This window comes from Peromyscus maniculatus, chromosome 5 (genome assembly GCF_049852395.1).
Source record: "Peromyscus maniculatus bairdii isolate BWxNUB_F1_BW_parent chromosome 5, HU_Pman_BW_mat_3.1, whole genome shotgun sequence".
Lineage (NCBI taxonomy): Eukaryota > Metazoa > Chordata > Mammalia > Rodentia > Cricetidae > Peromyscus > Peromyscus maniculatus.
In genome coordinates, this window is record NC_134856.1 from 63,488,771 (window position 1) to 63,504,177 (window position 15,407).

General features: G+C 44.6%; 1 protein-coding gene and 1 pseudogene across 2 annotated transcripts in view; one reads left to right on the plus strand and one right to left on the minus strand.

The window, feature by feature from the left end:
* Positions 1-537: 537 nt before the first annotated feature.
* LOC107401876 (large ribosomal subunit protein eL21 pseudogene) lies at positions 538-9,974 on the minus strand (annotated as a pseudogene).
* Positions 8,869-15,407, plus strand: part of Itgb1 (integrin subunit beta 1) — a 45,324-nt gene continuing 38,785 nt past the window's right edge. Inside the window, exon 1 of one of the 2 annotated variants that reach the window (XM_006982514.4) lies at positions 8,869-9,197. The gene's annotated coding sequence lies outside the window, so the exon portion shown is untranslated. The remainder of the gene's footprint in view (positions 9,198-15,407) is intronic. The other variant, XM_006982513.4, reaches the window with a different exon arrangement.

The window sequence follows — 15,407 nt, forward strand, 5'->3', positions numbered from 1 at the left end:
CGTTCTGGTTAAAAAAAGAAAGAAAGAAAGAAAGAAAAACTGGCTTCGAGTATCGATTTTATGTCAACGATATCCTTGTTTTTCTTGTGATGTGTGGCACCAGCTTTATTCTCTCTGCCAGTGGAGCACCAGCTCAAACATTTCTCTTTCAAACCAAAGGAAGAGAACATCCGTCATTCCAAAACAAAAAACTCAAGGAGAGATGAGAAACCATTTAGCATGTTTCTTAGACTTCAGCTTCGAGTTTACTAAGTGGTTCAGCAGTGAGGAAGAACAGCCTTCTCCAGCGTCCTCACTGTATGTACGCAGTGTAACTGACGCTGTTCTGGGCAGATAGGGTCACGATCGGTGGGAGCTTGGAAGAACATGACACAGGAAATAAATGCAAAGAAGTACTTTGGAGGGTCCTCCTTTTTGTTTTATTCTTGAAGGGACACTAGTGCCTGTTGGTGGCAATACATTTTATGAAAATACCTCTCACATTCACTTTTTTTTTTTTTTTCCTTTTTAGGAAAACCCTTTACAGTTTAGGTCCCTTGTTTCTTTCTGCACATTAGGCCGTGAATTTGTACAGAATGGGCTCCAGCAGCTCAGGCTCCTTCCCTTTGGTTCTCACGGTGTGTGTGTCTATGGGTGGAGCAGCCTGGCTCTTCAGCTGAAGCCAGGTGCCCTTCTCTTCGGCTTCCTTTTTTCTTCTGATCATTCTCCTTCACCCGTTTGAGGAAGCTGCCTCAGCTCTTACAGTGCTTGACGTGCTCAATCCGCACAGTAATCCTCTCGGCGAGAGACTTGCCCTTAGTTTACAGTGATGCCTACAGCATGCTGGGTGACATGGTAGACTCTTCTGGTTTTGCCACGGTAACGCTTATGGGACATTCCTTTTTGAACAGTGCCCATGCCCTTGATGTCTACAATATCACTCTTCTTGTAGATTTGAATGTAAGTGGCCAAAGGAACAAGGCCATGTTTCCTAAAAGGCCCAGAGAACAGGTCCCATTGCACAGTGTTTATGTGTTTTGTAACTAGCTTAACTTGTTTTATTTATAACTAGCTTTTTAATGTTTACTTACAACACATGATATCTTCACATTCATTCATGTTGTGGCATGTGTCAAGATCTCTTTTCCCATCAGGATGGAATATTATTCAGTTGAATTTGCCATGGACCACATTTTCCTTTTGTTTTCATCTACTGTGGCTACACAGGCTGCTTCCACAGGCATGGCACGTAATGCTGCTATGAAGAAGGGTGGCACACATCTGTAATCCCAGCCCCAGATACACAGGAACTTGGAAGCTAGCTTGGGCTACATGAGACCCTGTCTCAGACAGGTAGATGGATAGACAGATAGACAAAGTTCTCTTCAGAGTTTATCCAGAGTGGAACCTGTGGGTCCTATTTCTATTCTCAATTATTCGAGGAACAACTGTTTTTCATAGCAGTTGTCCTGTCTTTGTGCCCACCAACCATACAATGATCCCAGTTTCCTTGCCTCTTTATCCTACTTGCTATGTTCTGGGGGTTTGTTTTGTCCTAGTAACACTCATCTTAATGGAAAAGAGTTTGTGACTTTATAGTAAGTGTAGAGAGAACTAATATAATTGTAGGCATAAAATTATGTTAGACACATAAGGGATGGTCACTGCCCTTGAGAAAGTTGGTACGTATAAGGTCTCTAAAAAAATGTATGTAAGTACAAAATCTGGAATGATTAGGCTCAATAATCTTCATGATGGTTGTATGTCCTTTTACAGTGATATGTAACAATTATAACATTGTCCTTTACATGTTTTTAGGGTCCATGTCCTAGCAGCATGCTCATGTCCTCAGTTCTTCAGAGAAACACTGAGAAGGGTAAGGCGTGAGGAAACAGGAACTTGCTCTCTTGAGACTGAGGATTTCATGGAGGTAAGAACTTGTGGCTGGCTGTTCTGTTTCCCTGATCTTTCAGCTTTCACCCCAATATCTGGCTCTGGGTTTTTTATTATAAGATCTTTTAAAATTCATGTTACAGATGGGGATATTACATCATTTTTACTGCAAATGCTGATCCTGGAAACTGAGCTTACTCATACTGATAAAGTGTCTTTTCATTCTTCCTCCCTGGAGAATGGCCAGGCTGGCCTCCACAGTGGTGCTGGAGCAGAGCAGACATTGTTTCTGCAAAGTTATCCAGAGGATCAGGGGAGGTAAGTGCCCTTGATAAGCATGTGAACTCTGGAGTCAGGCTGTCTGGGTTCTGATTTCAGTAACTTAGTATTGCTCTCTTGTCTCTTTTTTCCTGGCTGATAAAATGCAGGTCATATATCACTAGTCCTATATCACTGCAGGGCATTTTCTCTATCTTGTTACACTTTAATAATTTCATTTTTGAATTTGAGACAGTTGGCCCAGCATGATGGTATGTTTGAAATCCCAGCCCATAGGAGGCTGGGGCAAGAAGACTGTGAGTTCCAAGCTAACTTGGGCTTCTCCATATAAAACAAAACAAAAAACAAGCTGAGGATGTGCTTGACTAGCCTGCATGATGCCTGAGTTTGATCCCTAACACCTCAGAAGATGGACATGTGGTATACTAGGATCAGGAGCTCAAGGTCATCCTCAGCTACATAGCAACTTTGACACCAGGCTACATTACATGAGACCCTGTGTCAAATAAAACAACAAAAAAAGTAGTTAATTATTCAAATTATTGAATCCATTCAATCAATCACAAGAGCATGTTTTAAAAATAGAAGATTCAGGGTAGAGAGATGGCTCAACAGTTAGGAGCACTCGCTGTTCTTCCAGAGGATCTGGGTTCAGTTCTCAGCACTCGATTGGAGGCTCGCAAAACTTGCAGCTTCAACCTCAAGGGATCTATGCCCTCTTCTGGCCTCCAAGGGCAACACACACACACACACACACACACACACACACACACACACACACACACACACACACACAAAACAGGCATACATCCATATACATAAGTAAAAATAATAAATAACTTATATATATGGTTCAGGGCTGTCGAGATAGCCTAACAGGTAAAGGCACTTGCTATGCAAGCCTGAAGACCTGAGTTTGATTCCTGGGGTCCATGTAAATGTAGAAGAAAACTGATTCCATAAGGTTGTCCTCTGTTCCACCTAGGCACCATGACACTGATGGTGTCTACCATTCCCATATCACACACAATAATATACAAAGTTTAAAAAAGTATAAACTTTAGTTCTTTCAATTCTATGAAGTGGGTATTGTACATCAGCATGAAATTTCGATTAAAGAATTTTTATTTCAGTAACCAAACTCCAAAGTAAAGAGAAAAAACCAGTTTAATTGATATTTCAGTCACACCGGGTAATTATAGACAATGGAAGGTTTATCTTTTATTATAAATGGAGAATAGTGATAGAGGATTTTAGTATAAATGCAGTTAAACAAGGGCGAGTCAGGTATATGAAGATAGTCAAGAGTTGAACAGAACTATCAAGAATTTTAGGCTGAGACCATCTCATCCTAGCTCAGTAAAACCACACACACACAGAGCCATATTCTCTCCATTTAACACCCCCCCCCCCAGCTGTCTGTGCAGCAGTGCTAACCAGGGCAGGCTAGTGAATGAAGAGGGAGAGACTGGTGACATCAGCCACTAGCCACAGTAATCTTAAAGCAGAATGTCTCAGAGCCTGTGGTGCCAAGAACCGGGTGAAAATACCAGGGCATGGAATTTCCATTTATCCTTAAAAGTCTAATAAGTGACTTCTGCTCTTCTTTTATTTTAACTTTTTGTATCCATGTGTTGTGTGTGTACGTGCACATACCTGTTCATATATGTAGGATTTTGGGGCCCTGCTCTATCAAGTCTTCACCTTGTTCCTTTGAGACAGACCCTTTCACTGAGCCTGGAGCTAGGCTAGCAATCCACAGTTATCTTCATGTCTCCATCCTCCACAGTCCTAGGGTGACAGGCTAGTGGGCATGGCAGGCCCAGTATTTTATTTGGGTGGTGGGATCTGAACTTGGGACCTTATGCTTGAATAGCAAGTGCCCTTGCCGACCGAGCCAGCTCTCCAGTTCTTATTCTTTTTTATTTTTTACTTCTCTTTTGGTGGTGCTGGGACTGGAGCTTGGGGCCTCTCACTTGCTAGGCAAGTACTCTACTGAGCCATGCACTGCAGCCCTCAATCTGGATCATTTTTAGATACAATTTGTTGAAGGCATTTCACTTCTACTGTCTAAAATGACGACTTTCTTTTCAGTGCCGGAGACTGAACCCTGGACCTTGTGCATACTAAGAAGTTGCTCTACCATTGAGCCACACCCATGGCCCTTAAACTGAGAATCTGAAATAAAAATCTCTAGTTTCCTTTTGAAGTTTTTTTTTTTCTTTTTTAACTTTGGGGAAAAAAAAGTACAAACAGTTCCTCAGTTATGTAGTTTGATCAGAGGTCAGTTCAATTTCTACATATAAATAATATGCAATGAAACTCTTATTATAAAGAAGTATTTGGGAGACCTAGCTAATGTGTTGAAACTTTTCTCAGGTACCATTAATAAATATATATATAGCTCAAAGTCCCAGGGCAAGTAGCAAAGATGTTTATTTAAGAACCTTATTTATAGAAGGGACTATTTATATTTGCGCTTAAAATAATGTTTCTTAATATTTTGAAGCTAACATGTAGCTGAAATCAAAATAATGAAGATATGGATGTATATATGAAATTCTGCTTACAAATTTCGAGGCCTCAATGGTATTTTATTTATTGGTCTGAAACAAGGACTTGGTGGGACAAGAATTCTCACTAATATAAGATGTGAGGATTAATTTGGAGGCAGTGAATGTAGGGAGATGTTCCTAACAAATCTATTTTCTTTTTTCTTTAGGAAAAGCAAACCTTCCTACTTCTCACTGAATCTATCCTAAAAAGAAGCCATTTCTAATTCAGGATTGTAACTGCTCCATTTCTCCCAGATAATATTAAGTTAAAAGAAGGAAGAAAGGACGTTGTCTCACAGTCAGTAGCCCTCTCTACAGTCCTCATTTCCTGTAATGAGTGACCCTGGCTCCCAAAATAACTTCAGTGCTGTTCAAGTGCTCATGTTTGGCATATTCCTTCTTATTTAGGAAGGCACATTCCCTTCTACAGCTGGACAAACTCAGTGTTTGCAGAGAGCTGCCCCCAAACACTGCTCCCTCTAGGCCCTTAAAAATGTTCAGCATCTGAGTGCTGGCAAGGAATGCTCACACCCAGTGGAAACAAAACTCTGTGGCCCGAGCCAAGGAAAAGCAGGGATGCTATATATGGAATCCAGGAAGCAGGGCCAGAGCTGACAGCCTTACTCATATGCCACCCATATACAAAGCCTTGAGTCAGGCACCACTAACTTACCTGGGAAGGGGGAAGACTTACTGGCTTGCTGAAGCTGCAAGGACTGGAGCAGGCGGCTGCCACTTCCCAGCATGCTCTTCGGTATGCAGAGAAATGAAGGACTGCCTAATGCCTTAAGGTATGAGCAAGGCCTTGGGCTCTATCTCCACGATGGAAAACAAACAAAAACAAAATGAAACAAACACCATTACCCCCAAATAAATAAACAGAAAGTTTAAAAAGTTATCCAAGTACCCTGACACATAGGATGTATGCCCCACAGGTGGTTGTACCGCAGACAATCCACAGTTTCTCTTGTTGACTGTCTCTATCACTCAATGGAGGAGACCTTCAAGCCCAAGTCAAAAACTTGCCAAATCAAGAAACTTCCAGTTTCTGTGCATTATATGACTTTTTGTATGTTATTTACTTATTTGGAGACAGAAAAAGCAGGAACTGAGAGGACTGTTTCACCTTTTTTAGTTTTGCAAAATGTCAGTAATTCCCAGGGCTGTTTTTTTCACAGTGTGTGCGGCTTCATAGTTGTGTTTTCATTTTTTCCCCCTCAGTGCTGGGAATGGATCCCATGGTGGTATTCTATAGAGTTATGCTCGACTCTCACAGTTTTAAAAAAGGGATTGTACTCTGGAGACAGGAGGGTTAGGACTTTAAGGCCAGCCATGCCTGCATAATGAGTTCAGGGCCAGCCTGGACTACATGAGACCCTGACTCAAAGACAAAAAAGTGGTGGCAGGGCTGGAGAGATGGTCCAGCGGTTAAGAGCACTTGTTGCTCTTCCAGAGGACCTGGGTTTGAGTCCCAGCACCCAATGGCACTCACTATAACTCCAGTTTCCAGAAGATCTGATACCTTGTGGAGACCCCAGGCACCAGACATGCATGTGGTACACAGACACACATGCAGGCAAAAGAGCCATGCACGTACAATTTTTTTTTAATAAAGAAAAAAGTGTCATATTTAGGACAGAGCAACCTGTTTTCATTTTGCAAATTTGTACGCACATCCAGAGGTGACCAAAGAGTAATTTTGTCTTCTTTACAAGAAAATAAAGAGTGTTCTTCATCTTAATAGAGATGGAGACATGGAGATACACTGTGCGTGAGTTACAAGCAAGATGACTTTTGCATTTCCCCTGTACCCTGGTTTTCGGGATGGAGCATTAGTCTACCATGCTGCTTGCATGGGAGATTCTGGTGCCAGAGATCACGCTGAGCCCCAGTACAGGGATGGTGGGTACAGCTACTAAAGAAGGACTTATCCCTTATCTGAAAAATGTGGATTGTTTCTGACTGGAATTCAACAAGAAAGGGAACCTGTGGTTTGGAAAATACTGGCACGTCTCATCTGCGACCACCTCAAATAGAAACTGTCTGATAATTCCAAATCCCACCACTGCTCAGACACCACAGTCCATGAACTGGATAGAAGAACGGCAAAGACGTCCAGGGGCAGCAAAACACGACTGAGGGATGACTTCAAACCTTTGCAGGGTGAGAACGTGTCCAAGCTTGGACTCGCTCACCTCGCTCCTAGCCCGAGGCTGGGCCTGTGCCTGCCAGTAGAAATCCTGATGACTTGGAAGAAAGGACTCCAGCACCGAGAGAAATGCAACCAATGAAGGATGCTGGGCAGGGCAGGGACTGTTCTTTTATTTATTTGGTTTTTTTTCGAGACAGGATTTCTCCGTGTTGTTTTGGTGCCTGTCCTGGATCTCTCTCTGTAGACCAGGCTGGCCTCGAACTCACAGAGATCCACCTGGCTCTGCCTCCTGAGTGCTGGGATTAAAGGTGTACGCCACCACTGCCCAGCTGGGACTGTTCTTTAAAAAAAAAATACAATATGTTTTGAAACTGTAGGACAGGAACTTTTGATGGCCCACATCACTGTTTCTTGTACATCACTTTTCACTAAAAGGATTCTGTCTTCACCCCTGAATTATTACTAAATAGGTGCCGCAGCTATTGCTGAGAATAACCAACACCGCAGTAATGCTCTAGTGGGGGAAGGGCCTTGAGAAGGCCAGAGGCCGTTTGTATTCCCTGCCCAGGTATCTTCAATCCCCCCAGGCACAGGGTAAACGGCTGTGGGTGTAATATGACCTCAAGCTTCTGCCACTACAACCCACAGTTTCCTTGCCAAAGGTGGACTGTGCCCTGGAACTGTGAGCTAAAATGAATTCTTCCATTGAATAGCTTTTGTCAGGTATTGTCCCAGTAAAAGACAAGAAACTAGAACAATGCCCGTGCATTTTCGATAGCTAAGTAACTGTCCGCTTCTTAACATCTGTATGAATTCAAGCACAGCGACATTTCTGAGCAATTGTTGCATTTATCAGTTTCTCCCTTCTTCAAAGCTCACGACTTCGGCAATGGAAATTGGACTCCTTCAGCTTAGGCTGACCCCCCCCCCCCCGGGGGGTGGGGAGCAGAACAAGCGCACCATTTACTTGGGTGTCTCCTAAGTAGCTGTTGATAGCTGTTCTTGAGGAACTGAGTTTTAGAGCTGCCTGTGAAGCCTGCTTAGGATCTTGTGGTAGATTGTTACCGCCTCCCCAAATCAAACACCCACGCAGTGCAGGCCAAGCATGGATGAAATATGTTTATATAGTAGTTTCCTGTGCAGAGACTGGGCGAAGGGTTTAACTCTGAAGTGGTTAAAATCAATACCTTTAAAGGCAAGGGCATGGAGCTTTACCACTGGGCTGATGATGCAGAAGTAGCCTCTAAGCTCCGTCATTTACTAATTAGGAAAAATGATGCTCATTTCTTGAGAGTTTAGTTCAACAATACATTTGATTGGCTGGTGGGGCAATATGTAACTTTTCCATAGTGATCATTTTCTATTGTATTTATTTGGGCAGCTCATTTTTTTTTACTCTTCCAGAACAGAAACACTGCTTCTAGGGTTCATAAACCTGGCAACGAGAGCTGTGTCTGCGGCAGGGCGCCCTGCTCCCGGCAGCTCACGCTGTTCGGGCAAGCTGCTGGCACCTGCCTGCCTGCCACACGGCTTTCGGTATGATGTGGCAAGACCCAAACTTCAAGCTTCTCATTTAGATTCTGAGACTGGCCGGCTACTTCTCAATTCTATTTTTTTTTTCCCAGAGAAGGGAAAATAAATCCGTAAACACAAGCATTTTTCCTTTTTCATACAAATGCACAAGCAGCTCCCTGGCCGGCAGGGTGGCAGAGCAGGGGTGGAGCGGGAGGGAGGCTGCACCCACAGGGTGCCCGGGAGGCTCGAGAGCTGCCTGCAGAACGCTACCACTCCATCCTCCTCGGCCCTCAGCCCACGGACAGGTCAGGCCCGGGGTCCCTGGCGACGGGACACCGGCTTCGGCTGGTCCCTCCCGCCGGGCAGCCGGCGCCTTCGCTGCGGCATCGCCATGCCCTCTGCAGAGAGGGCCCGGCGGCCAGGCTCCTTTGTCTGCACCCAGCCCCACCTCCCTTCTTCCTGCCGCCTCCCCCTCCTTCGGGCGCGGCTGACGCGGCACGGAGGAATGCGTTTCCGGAGGGAGAGAAAGGCCTGGCGGCCGGCCTGGGAGAAGGATCTCCGCGGCGGGGGCGGGGCCGGCCCGGCTTCCTGAGGGAGTCGGCGGCCCGAGTCTCCGCCCACGCGCTGAAGAGCCGCGGAGACCCGCCGGAGCGGCCGAGCCCCGCCGACACCGCCCGAGACCAGCCGAGAAGCCGAGCCCCTCCGACCCCGGCCCGAGACCCTCCGAAGGGCCGAGGCCCGCCGACACCCGCCCGAGACCCTCCCGAGAGGCGGAACGCGGCGGAGCTCCGGCCGCGCGCGTGCCGGGCGGACGCTGCGGAAAGGTAAGGCCGCGGGCGGGCGGGCTGGCAGGCGGACGGACGTGCGGGCGTGGGCTCCGGGCAGCCAGGGCTGTCCCGGCGTGTCTCATCGCGGCCTGGGCCGGGCGGAGTCCGGTCTCGGGGACTCGGCCGAGGCCGCCACGTCCGGCTGCAGCTCTCCGCCCCCGCCCGGCCTTGCCTAAGGGAGGGTCTCTCGCAGGGAGGGTCGCGAGCCCCGCCTGTCACCCCGGGGCGTGGCGGGGCACGGGGGGCTGGGACCGGGGTGGCGTTGCCCAGGGACCCCCTGCGGGGTTCTGCCCGCCGGTCCCCCAGCGGGCGCCTTTCCCGAGCGAGCGAGGCGCGGGACCCCGGGAACCAGGCCGCGGCGTCCGAGGTCCGCGAGGCGGTGCCCGCCCGGAGCCTCGTGTCGTGTGGCTGCCTACCCTTTCTCATGCCTCCTAGTGACAGGCTGGGCTCATGACCGCCCTGATCCCGAACGCCACAGTGAATTTGAACTTTTAATTTGAAACCTAGCACTCGGTGGTAAAAATGAGTAATAAATTGTACTGTTTCCGTTTCCTCATCTGTAAAAGAGAGAAGGAGCTCCTGCACTAATGATAGTAATAATGGTGATATGAGTGACAGGGTCAGAGCCAGCTTCCATGTACTGACCTCACTGCAGGGACCCCGATCCGTGGTGGTATCGGGGCTGCTTATCTCCTTTTGCAAATGCAGACACTGAGGTGCGTGCAGGAGTTTTAAGTAGTTTGGCGAGTTCATGGGCTCACCTCCAGAGCCCATGCTTGAACTTGAAGTAACCTCACCTAATGTAAAATAAACTAGGCATGGCATAGGACAAAAGGATTCCAGCGCAGTGCCAGGGTGGACTTAAAAAAAAAAAAAATACAAGACACAGTAAGTAAAATGTAAAACCTCAAGCTTAGACAATAATGCTCCGTGTGTATTGGTTCCTTTTCGTTGTTCCTTGGTACATTAAAAAGGTCTACAAACCTCTTAGAATGTTTTGGTAACTAGGAAGGTTTCCTGGCTCTGCTATTCCACGTGGATATGAAGAGGGTAGTATGACTAAGTTTATTTTTATTTTTTTATTTTTGTTGTTGGTGCTCGCATAGCACAGAAATAAATGTTAGATGAATTTCGGCTAGAGTTCTTTTTTAACTCACACACAGCCATTGCAATAGGTCATATCCTAGATAACCTGTAGAAAAGGCTAACTTTGAGTTGAAAGTTAACTATGACACATCTGTGTACATTAAGACCAGAAGGGAAGAATTTCAGTATGATATTCATATTTATGAGCGATTATGTTACTCGTATTTATATATTATATATTCATATTTATATAGAACATATTATATTTATATTCATGAGTGATTATATGACTTAATCTCAGTATGATATTCATGTTTATGAGTGATTGTGATTCATCAAGGATGAATGACTGAAGGTGATAGAATGACAAATATAAAACAGATGAAACACTGGTATGTAAGCACTTGGGGAGAGTAGAAAGCAAATTCTAGCTTATCTGTGTTGAGCTCACAGGACTGCCGTAGAAGAATCTGCATTGTGGAAGTCTTTTTAAAAGGATGTGAAGTTGTGCACTGAGATGGTTTCTTTAATTTATAATTATTTTTGTGTGTGGGTGTAGGGACACTCACGTGTGGAGGTCAGAGGATACATTTGTGAGATTTGTTCTTTTTGTCCATCAAACATGGATTCTAGGGATTGAATTCAGGTTGCCCGGCTCGGGAAAATGTTTCATGTCCTGAGCCATCTCATTGGCCCAGGTTGTTACCTTTATAAAGTTTTCATTTTTATGCGGGTGGGCGGTGCAGCAGCTGTGGAAGACAGGAGAGGGAGTCAGATCCCCTGGACCCGGACTACAGATGGTTCTCAGTCACCATGTGGGTACTAGGAACAGAACCAGGTCCTCTGAAAGAGCAGCTAGTGAGTGCTCTTAACCACTGAGCATCTGTTTTTCCAGCCCCCTCCACTTTAATCTTCAGAATTCTGTACATGCAGAGTACAAGTACAGAATTAACAAAGTTGAAAAAGCACAGATGTAGAACTTTTTTTTTTCTTTTTTCTTTTTGGTTTTCAAGAAGGTTTCTTTGTGTAGACTTGGCTATCCTGGAACTTGCTCTGTAGACCAGGCTGGCCTTGAACAAGTCTCAGAGATCGACCTGCCTCTGCCTCCCTAGTTCTGGGATCAGAGGCATTCTCCACCACCACTGGGCCCCGGATTTAGTGCTTTTAACACCAACTGCCAACTGTCTTTTTAATTTTCTGATCAGCCTAATTTGAGTCTGTCCTTAATCAACATCGCTGAAATGAAAATGTAGTTCTGTGTTAATTAAGCTGATCACCTCTCATCACTATTTATTACAAGGAAAATTAATTGGTTTGACAGATTATCTTGAAAATTAATAAGTTTGTCCAGAATGCTTGCTGCCTAATGTAATTCCTTTACTATTTGGCTTTTTGCTAATAAAACCAGCCCTGGCTTACGGGCAGAGAGGGAGGTGTATAACACAGCATGTTGTCTGAAGAAAATACTTTGACTAGTGTTCTGTGAATGTCCTGCTCTTAACTGCGCTGCCAGAGTGAGGAGATAAACATGTTGTGACTGGTGTGAGTTTCAGAGGATTTTTTTTCCCTAATGATTTAAATGTAAAATTCTTAATGTGTAAGAAGCCCGGCTCATTTGGAGATTCGTTGTGGGTGGGACCCACGATTGTATTCTGTGAATATGTTAAAATAAGCTTTTACCATTTATCTGCACATTAGTGAGTTTAAGAATGATTATATTCGTGTTTTCTGTTATATTACTGTTTATCCTGATGTTAGTTATATGTTTTCAGAGTTTATCATGTGTCAATTAGGTGGTAGTCAAGGATGTGAGGGTAAGGGGAGGAAAGAATAAGTGAGTTTTCTGGATCAGCTCTGGAGTGGTAGCAATATCCAGTCTCAGAAAGCGCGGAGGTTAAGGGACAGTCCACAGAATACTGACAGGTTAGAGACTGCAGTAGGGAGGTGAGAGCAGTGTACCTCACTTTCAGGAGCTGCATGAAAAAACAAAGCTGTAGTACTTTGTAAATTTCTCGCAGTTCGAAAACTTTGCTTTTGTGTGTGGCTTTAGAAGATAATAATTATCTTTACCAATGCATATCATCATGAAATGTGTACATGAGAAAAGAGGCTCTTTGAAATTTACATTTACACGTCAGCAGACTGTCTTAGATGGAGTTTCAGTTGCTGTGACTGAACACCATGACCAAAAAGCAAGTGGGGAGGAAAGGGTTTATTTGGCTTACACTTCCATATTGCTGCTCATTATGGAAGTCAGGACAGGAACTCAAACAGGGCAGGAAGCTGGAGGCTGGAGCTGATAGAGAAACCATGAAGGGGTGCTGCTTACTACTAGCTTGCTTCCCATGGCTTGCTCAGCCTGCTTTCTTACAGAACCCAGGACCATCAGCCCAGGGATGATACCACCCACCATGGGCTGGGGCCTCCCGCATTGATCACTAATTGAGAAAATGCCTTAGAGCTAGATCTCTTGGAGGCCTTTCCTCAACTGAGGCTCCTTCGTCTCTGACTCTAGCTTGTGTCAAGTTGACATAAAACCAGCCAGTACACAGACATACACGCATGCATATCTGTATGATATACATGCATGTACATATTATATATTGTAAGAATTTTTATAAATATAAGAATATATGGATATGTATACATACATTTCTTACTTACAGGAGCAGTCTCATATACCAACGCTTCAAAATACAGGTTTTTTAACCCCAGGGATATGCAAAATGACTCATTGGACTGTAAGGAAGAACATTTTAGACAATCTGTTTAAAGCTTCTAAAAGTTCAAAGTGTTCATTATGATTGTATTATTGTATTGCTATAGAAATAGGTGTATTTTAATTTATAAAAAAATAACGGGCATGTGGATACTCCTAATTTTTTTGGTGACAAAGGTAAGATTGAAAAACTGAGATCCCAAGTGGTAGCAGGTGGGGAAACAAGAATGACACTGTTTAGGAAGGAGAATTGCTGAGATGGGTTCATGTTGACAGCTAGGGGTGCATTTACCCAGGGAGGCAGTGGACCACAAGAGGGTAGGCTCTGCAATGCTGAGCTTTTTAAAGGTAACCCCAGGGCATAGGTAGAGGTGTGTAGTGTGGGATTGGGAACTATTCATCTGCCAATACTGGTTGACAGTGTAGGCTGCAGATAAAAGCACCAGAGTGTAGAGTAGGAAGGGGGCCCCTGAGGGAGAATCAGGGGACTCTTCCGGGGTGGCTGGGGGAAGAGGAATAGGGAAAGCAGTTCACTCTCCCAGTTTCTTCTCTGAACATTTGCTTCCTTTGCCAGCCATTTTAGAGAGTATGTAGGGATTTGTGGGGTGTTCCAACAATTACCGTGTTTAAATGAAAGACTGTCCTATTTCTACATTCCTTCCCCAGAGCAGTGGTCAGAGCCCCAGTTTGACTTAGGAGAGGCTTCTCCCTGGGAAACGTGGTTTCAGAGAAGTCTCTGCCCTGGATTTCTGTGACGTTGGTGCGGCACTCCCGAAGGCTTTGGTTTCACATCTGCACTCTGCTCTCACTCTGAGATGAGAGGTAGTGGCTGCCTGATCTAAGCACTGCAGGATACAGTTTTTTGTTCTTTCATGAGAAACCATTTCCTTTAAATTTTTAAAAAATTGTTTTTAATTATATGTAGATGTGTGTGTCTGCATATGAATTTGTACACGAGTTCGAGCTCCTTCAGAGGCCAGAGGCTTTAGATTCCCTGGAGCTGGAGTTACAGGTGGTTGTGAGCCACCTGATACGAACTGGGAACTGAACTTGGGTTGTCGGGAAGAGCAGCAGTGATCTCGATGGTTGAGCCATCTCCAGCCCCGGGCAACCATAAGTAGTGTGACTGTGGTGCAGGTGACCCTGGGGGATCTGCCAGGGCTGAGTGGTCAAACCTGTTGCGAGCAGCTGTTTGTCTGGGCGCCTCTACTTGTGCATGTCAGGGTCCTGAGACTGAGAGCGTTGTACTCAGTGAGTGAAAACCAAGAGGTCCGCATGTCTTTGACTTTGAGTGAATTCCCTAGTTGGGACAATTCTGTTCCACTCAGGAAAACATGACAAAACCGAAGAGTTGTTTATGCAGTCAGTGTACCATGCCAGATGATACTCTGGGTTTTTGACTAAAAGGTCAGCCGTGGCTTGGGTGGTTTTGGAAGGTTTGGTGGAGAAGATGAGGTCTAAATGAGGAATGGGCTGAGCTAAGATATGGATGACATGAATGATGTGTTTAAAAGAGACCAAAAGACAGTGTAGCTGGGAGGCAGAGTCCTGTCTAATTTGACAAATTTGACAATGTTACTTGTTTGTGACTGTATATCATGGAAACGTAAAACAAAGGCCTGAGTTCTTTTCAAGGTATGACACATGCATGAATACAATCAGTTAAAATATAGTAAAAGTAACAACACATTATTGAGGGTCACTGGAAGTTGTCCATTTTTTTTTCTGTGCTAGGCAACATTAAGATTATGTTTTTTAAAGAAAAGAATAAATTCTGTTTATTGTGGCTGTTGAAGATTAATGGCCCAAATAAAATAAAACAAAAAATAAGTAAAAGTCATAATGGTAGAAGAAAATTTGCATTGCATTTGCTTAAGGAATGTAGTTTCAGTTGAGGGGTGAAAATGTTTTTTTTTTTTTTTTTTTTTTTCAATCTTTTTTTAGTTTTTCGAGACAGGGTTTCTCTGTGTAGCTTTGGAGCCTGGAACTCACTCTGTAGCCCAGGCTGGCCTCGAACTCACAGAGATCCGCCTGGCTCTGCCTTCCAAGTGCTGGGATTAAAGGCGTGCTCCACTACCCAGCTTCAGTTTTTTTTTTGCTCCTGTGATCACTAAATACTTGCCAGCAGTAAGAAAATCAGTACAAAGATACTTGTTGCTAAAACTTTTCCTTCAGGGTCATGTTTTATCCTTTCCAAAATTCTGAAATTGGTGTTACTCATTCCCAGCCTGCTCTTGGGTAACGTGAGAAATGAAGTGATTTCTGTAATTTGGTTTTGAACACTTGCTGCATAGAGTATGCCTCAGTTGTGCTTGCTCCATCCACTGCAGGGAGAGAGAAAGAAGATAGGATAAAAGGTGGTGGTGGTCAGAATGAATTTGATCAAGAAAACATTTTGGAAT